General features: G+C 38.3%; 1 pseudogene; it reads left to right on the top strand.

The window, feature by feature from the left end:
* Positions 1 to 1,530: 1,530 nt before the first annotated feature.
* Positions 1,531 to 6,520, top strand: LOC149244739 (ubiquitin-conjugating enzyme E2 27 pseudogene; annotated as a pseudogene).
* The last annotated feature ends 1,167 nt before the right edge of the window (positions 6,521 to 7,687 follow it).

Raw genomic sequence — 7,687 nt, 5'->3', positions numbered from 1 at the left:
TTATTTCTATTATCCAACTAGATTGGATAAACGAAGCAAGGGATGGATGGAAAAAGGACAAAGAAGTGTGGCCACTCATTCAAAAGTTGCAGAAGATCCCAATTCAAACAATATTGCTAGAACTTGAAGAGGAAGGAAAAATCATATTGGAACCTGGAGCAGTCACAGAAACAAGAACCTGATAGCTACGAAATCAATCAATTTCAAAGTATCTCATCAAGTGGAAGAACTTACCTACTGAAGATTCCACATGGGAGGACAAGAATATTCTACATAAGCATCAAGAACTACTCAAGCGTTGAGGACAACACTTTTTGAAGGAGAGGGGCATGTTAGGCCCCTATACTACTAGTGTAACCCCTTATTGTTATTAGTGCAGCCCCCTTATTATATTTTTGTACCCATGTAGTCCCCATATTGTTACTATTGTGCCCCATAGAAGCCCACTATTGTTATTATTGTGCCCTTACATTATTATTGCTATGTCGGATCTGATTATATTATGACTCCTTAGACTTCTATATATAGAAAGGAGGTCTTGTCATTTGTATCATCAAAGAATCATTCATTTGTGTAATGTAAAGGAGGTTGCCCCCTCGAAGAGGCTGAATTCTAAGGCGTTGATCTATTTTTTTGTGAGCCGGTTTCATAACATTGAAATTTCTCGCCAAAATAATAAGCTTACCTAGGTTGTTACATATATACATGGTATTACTAGCATCATTTACATTACAAACTTGCAGAATGGGTTTACAATAAAATGATAAGCTACTAGCTGATAAATTTGAACTTTGAATTTTTTTTCACACTAATTTCCTTGAATTAACTGTTACAAAATAGGTGCAAGACTTCCAAAATCATTCTCTCACCCATTCTTTTTCTATATACACTTGGTGATGGTTTCTAATATGTGCATTACAAGAATCCTATGATTCAACCAGATTAACTGATGTTAATACTTTCATGTGTTGTTCAAGCTTCATGCTTAATATCCATTATTTTGTCTCAGTGCAAGCGTAGGAACACAAAGGGTTAGAGGTGTTTGCATTGATCTCTTGTAGAACATTCCCTCTATGAGCACCATCTTTTCAAGGTAATGTTGAAGTGTATTAACACCGAAAGGGGCACAATTCTTATAATATTTAAGAGGGGTAGCAAACTAAAATAACTGCGTGTGTGGAATGCTTCTTCTTCGCGTAATGCTCAACTTGAACATTATTTTGAGAAGCCCTGAAAAATAATTTTGGAAGCTCATAAGTTGATTTATTTCGAACATTATTATGAGTGTGAACAAATTAATATGACCAATATTCCATTAAAATTTCATGATGCAAAAACCCTAGTTTAATTTTTTGATGATATAACCCTAGTTTTATGTGAATGCCATGTTATAAGTTGAATACGTGCCATATAGCAACCGATAACATAGAATAACATTAATTCGATTCACCTTAACTTGTTTAGCTCAACAAGTTCGATTGTTGTGCTCGAGTCACTCACTTGACAACAACAACAACTCAATGATGGATACAAAAGGAGATAAGTGAGATAGAAAGAAATACGGGGTTAACAGGTATCAGGATTAAGGTATGTGGCGATAATGACGTGTCACACCTGTGCGGGAGCATTAGAGGCCCTGTGGGTACTCCTTATGAAGATGGCGTCTTTCAAGTTGAAATTCGCGTACCTCAGTAGTACGCATTTGTGCCCCAAAAAATGCAGTTTATCACAAAAGTGTGGCACCCTAATATCAACAGTGAAAGCGGAGCAATATGCTTGGATATTCTCAAAGATAAGTGGTCGCCCCCACTAACATTGAATACAACCTTACTTTCTTTTCAAGCCTTGCTTTCAGCACCATAACCCAATGATCCTTAGGATGCGGTTGTAGCACGGCAATACCTTACAGACTATGAAGCATTTGTAAACACTGTGTGTAACTAGACCAGTGCTTTTGCAAATGTAGTAGATGTTGATAACAAAGACAAGATACAAAGGTTGGTAGATGTTAGCACCTAAATTTTCCTTAGGCTGAAGGAAGGAAAAATTCAGGGTAACCACAAACCATGCTCAGTCTGGTAGCTAGCCCTACCAGAGCAGGAGAGGGCTCTCTCCAGGTCACACTCAGGAAAATAAACAATAGGGTCTGAGATGACTCAAAAATGGACACTAATTTTAGGCTAGGTAAATAAATATGATGGAGATGTTTGAAGAATGATTGAGTTTCCTGGGATGTGTGGGGCCAAGGAATAGCATGAGCAGAGAATTTAACTCAAAGACGCATGTAGTTTCGTGAGGCAAGATAGGCGGAAAGTCTAGCAATTATAGTCGAAAAAATGTGAGGTAGAGAGATTGTTTGAGAGTGTGAAAAGGGCATAAATACATGAATCCTTTTCAACAGAAGAAAACATAGAAGGTGAAAACTATCCCAAGGCAGAGCAGTGCACTGAATTCTACCTTTTTACTTAGAAATCTTTCACTGGAAATGAATGTTAATGAAAATATGAAACATAACGAAATACATATGAAACATAAAGAAGATACATTTGCTAAACTCACGCCACAGCAATCTCATGAACCAGAGCTGCAATCTTTCATTAATCCTCTGTCAAAATATACATTGAATGACTGGGTGTCTCACCCACAGTTCCCAAAAATGCCAACCAACTCTTTGTAAATGGTTTGCATACAATAAATAGACTATGCCATGAGGAAATAGAATGACCAAGAGTTGGGGAGTTTTTTGAATCATTACAAAGTGGAAGTGGAAAGCCAACCATTAGTTACAGGTGCAACGTTACAAAAATGACAAATGGCTTGGGTGACTGCTCGCCTTCCTTTGCCACTTGGATAGAAGCCCACCTTTAGTGAAAATAATTTTTAAACATTGCCTTAGTTTCCAAGAAAAATATAGTGTAAATGAGGGGGCCCACTTGGAGAAAGTTTCGAATCGAAATTTCGCGAAGTGGGCGCGATTTTGGCCTTTTTTTCTATATGTGCCGCGCCACTTTGGAGGTGATTTTGAGGTACCTGCAGGAGTCAAAATTGTGCCCAAGTGTGCTTGTTGGAAAGCCTGGCCTGTCTACTTTCCAACCCAAGTGGAATTTCTGAATTTGGTGCTCATTTTCCCCTCCAAAACTTCATTCTCCCAAGACTTCTTCCTGTGTGTCAAAATAGGGGCAGAGAGGTCATTTTTTGAGTGTTTTTGACCTCCTGGGGACTCAAATCATGCCCAAATTTCTTGTCCATGCACCAACAGGCATGATTTTTCATGCTGAATCCAAAAATGCAAGCCATTTGTGATTTGGAGCTCCCAATCCTAAGCGTCGCGCCACAAGGAGAAAAAACCTGTGTTGTGACAAAAAATTTTCCATGTGACCAAAATTGCCCCAAATTTCTTGAAATTTGGGCTAGAGCTTCCTTATCAAGTGTTATGCTGGTCCAAAGAAGCTTTATCCAATATCTAAAGTTGATCGAGCTCCCTTTGCCTCTTTTTCTTCTTGATTGCCTTCCTCAATTTCGCCTTCAAATTCCTGATTCGGGCCTTGCACACTTTGTTTCGTGCCATGTAGTGGAAAGCCATGTGTCTCAGCAATGCATGGTCCTTGTTAGCCTTGTCCAGCAAACTCTCCAAGTGCATGTTAACTCTCTCGAGGTTGGCCTCCCGATCCTCATTAATATCTTGCTCCAATGACGTGAGCTCAACTCTTCTCCTTTGTGGAGCTTGGCGATGCTCACGAATGTTTTGTAGCTCCATGATCGCTTGCTGATCCTCTAGCTGTTTGTTCCTCTGCTCCAGATATTTCATGTTCCATTTGGCTCTTTCCAAATCAAGGGACAAGGCTTGAATCTCTGCTTGCTGCTCCTGGATGATCTCTTTGAGTTGTGCACTTGTCGGTTCTGTATCTGTCTCATCATCATGAAGGAGAACGAATTCAGTCTCTCGTTCACCTGATGGCTCACCTAAAGGCCCCTCATCCTGCATTGGCTCCTTGCCTTTGTCATGTTCTTGTGATGCTGATGGTGGAAGCGAGACCCCTTCCACCCCGCGTGGAGATAACACTCGCTTTTTTGCTGCAAATAAACGTCTGGTGCCTTTCTGATATGTGATGAAAACTGGCACACTAGTAGTCTCATGGTGCTCATACCAACGAGAAGGTTCACCCTCATGCTTAACCTCTGATAATACCTGTGAAGTGCTGAAGAGGTCACGGGAGATGAAGTCCTCCCAAGAAATGCCCTGCAATCCCAACTGATGATCCACCAAAATCTTAATAAGAGCAAAGTGATAAACACTGTTAAGTTGCTGCTGAGGGGTCTTGTGCTGCATGAAGGTGTTCATCTTCTCTATGTTCCTACAAATGAAAAATGGGATGTTCATAATCTGTACCCGGTAAAGTGCATGAGCAATCTGATGTGATAGGCATATAGACAAGAGAACCTCCCCTCACAGCTGAAGTACTTCATGATCAACTTCATGAGTGGAGCATATTCATCTTTCAAATATCTAAATGGAAATACTCTTGTGATATGCCTCAAGCAACTGGCCTTAATGTAAGGCTCATAATGCTGCCGATCAACTTTTTGTTTCTTGTGCCATGGTTCTCCAACATTCGGTATACCGGTTGCTAATGAGACAGTTTCGGGTGTCAGTGTGAAGGTGACCTCGGCCAAGATAGAGTGATATCCATGTAGGTGAAGCACAAAAAAATGGGCCAACTCATGATGAACTTGAACATTAGCCACTCTTTGACAAAACTCAAAACATGATAGATGTTGGAAACATGACATAGCAAGAGGGCATGCCTGCAATTCTGTGAGGGTGGTTGGCTTATCCCTAACATGTTTGCCACTTTTGTGATGTCTCTGGGGAGCCTGTTCTTCTGAGGATGAATCACTTTGTGTTTCCATCTCATACTCTGATGAATGCTCAGATGCCATGAATGTTGTAGGTGTACTGTGCTTGGACTGCCCTTTGATGATGGTAGTGAAACTAGGTGCTCTTGTGATATCTGCCACCAAGGGGAACAATGCAAATAGGGAGTGTTAGGAAGGGGAGTAATATGATGGGAATAGGGGTTATGGGGGAAATTTTGTTCAAGGATATGTAGGAGGGTTTGGGGATTTTATAAGGTAGGGTTTTGGGGTTTTATAGTTGACAAACGTGTGGAGGGATAGGGAATAGGGGTTTAGTACTGTTTTAGGGTAGGGAAAAAAGGGAAAAAAGGGAAAAATGGGATAGGAGGGAAGGGAACAATGGAAAGGAGTGAAAAAAAATGAGAGGTGAAAGAGGATCCTTGGCATCAACACAAGAAGTTTTCAACCCTAGAGCAATGGCTTTGATGCTTTCAAGAGGTAGGGTTTAGGCATTTTTTATTGCAATTATACATAGCCATGAACCACCATATGTTCACAAAATTTGATGAGCAAGCCAAGATATAGACCCTACTTTTCGATTTGAAGGGTTTCAAAACGATTGGTTGGAAGTTGGGCACAAATTCGGGACTCTGTGGGTGTGCGCCGCGCAAAAAACCCAGTGCGCCGTGCTCGGTATATGCATCGCACCCGTTTTAATTTTACACTACGGGGTCGCGCTCTGTGCACCGCGCTCCCTATGTGCACCGTGACCCTCTGTGTATGTGCGGCACTCCTGAAACCGACTCCAAACTCACTCCAAACACGTGCTTTGCACTCTCAATCACTTTGCTATGTTTCTCTATGACCTTGGTGTGCACAATGATTTGGTTGCTTGTGGAAACTTGTATATAAAGACCTTGCAGTCATAGGTTTAATTTTTGCTTCTTCAAAACCCACTTTAATAATGTTTCATTTTGACACTTTTCACTGATTTAATGCAACATTGAATTTCACTTTTCCCTTTGAATTTTTAGCTAAAATGATGAAATTTTTTTGGCACTTTTGCAGGGGTCGCACGGCATGGCATTTGGCCAAGGAAACCATGACTACACCTGAAGAAATCAACTGGAGACTTTTTTGAAAATTATCACAAATGACACATTGTTTGACTTTTCTTCAAAACAGAGTTTTGAAGAACAGTCGTAATCTGTCCACATGACGATGAAAATCTCTTAATCATAACTTTGTAAGGGCCTCCCTCTAGCTTGCCTAGCTTTATTGGACATGTTTGAAGACCAATTTATCTGATCCCTACACCTAATGACTGAAAATGACTCTTATCCATTAAAAGATCGAACATTGACTGTCATGGATTTTAATAACCTTGATGAAAAGGCCTAAGCCAGCAGGTACAAGACATGAGGGGAATGAACTGACAAGACCCTTCCGTCATATTATGGCATGCCTCTAGTGGAATGCAGCTGAGTGAATGGAGCGAGACACCTAAAAATGAGATGCAGAAAGAGTTTTGATCTCTGACGGAGGACTGACAAGACTGACTCTAACAGTAGATATGGGATTTCCTGTAGATATAATGAGGAGTCTTTTACAAAAATGTGGTGGCGATGAAAACCTGGCACTGGAGAAGCTCTTGAGTAGTTGATGTTACAGTTCATATTTTACTGGTTTTGTAGGTCTTTTCGTATTTTAAAAATCAGGTATCTGTCATGTTTATTTTGAATTGGTTTTTACAATTTTAAATTAATTTGTTAATAATTATTAGGTATTTTGTAAGGATTTATTTTAAAATATTTTCAGGGTTTAAAATGACAAAATTTCTGGTTAATTTTAATCAATATGGAGATTTTTAAAAAATTGAGTTTAAATTGTTTAACCTGCAGATTTTGAATGCACCATGCTGTTTTTTAACCTGCTGAATTTGTTTATGCATTCAAAAATGCATTTCAAATAACAAAAAATCAATTAAAATGTTATCTTGATTAATTTTTTATTTTTTGATTAAAAAATTGTTATATTGATTAAATTGTAATTTTTAATTAAAAAATGTTACATTAATTAATTAATAAGCCATGTTATATTGAGTATTTCAACTTCCAATCCCTATATGTGATTTAAAAGCCAATTTAAATAACAAAAATTAAGATTTAATGCAACCAAAATTCATTGGATTCTAGCCAAAAACTCCAAACCTTGGTATATTTAGGCATTACTTTCTCTTCTATCTATTATGTGTTTTGGAAAGTTTTCAAGCTTATTTTCTAGTCTTATTTGTCCAAAATTTGATAGACATTCCTTCCACTGGGCCCTGATCCTAATGGACATGAGAATTTAATATGATAGAATGTATATATAAATAACTAATACAATAAAGGGAAAAGTGCAACATCATTGTTTATTAACAAATCCAAGTCATATAAATAACAACATTATATCTCTAGAATAATTCCAAAACAAAGTGATATAACTTTAAGGAGATGTATACCAAGTAACCATGGAAATTAAAATATCATGTATGTGTGTTTGCTTGCACTAGCTAGTTGAAATAGTTCAAATTGAAAAGCTTACAAATATGGGAGTCAAATAATTTCCACAGTCACTAGAGCGTTTTTAAGTATTTTCCCTTGCCGGCCCCTTTTAATCTCAAAATTGAGGGTTTATATACATAATGATAAGCCCCAAAATTTCCTAAATTAAATCTTGTAAAATCAAAACAATATACTTTTCAAAAATATAATTTATTGTCTTGACCTACCTCTTTAAACTGTTTAAAATAAAATAGCATGATTAACTAAAGGTGTATTTGTGCAAG

Source organism: Pinus tabuliformis, chromosome 8, assembly GCF_031772625.1.
Source record: "Pinus tabuliformis cultivar Carrire ecotype Pingquan chromosome 8, CPIR1, whole genome shotgun sequence".
NCBI classification, from domain to species: domain Eukaryota; kingdom Viridiplantae; phylum Streptophyta; class Pinopsida; order Pinales; family Pinaceae; genus Pinus; species Pinus tabuliformis.
This window is presented reverse-complemented; position numbering and strand designations above follow the sequence as displayed.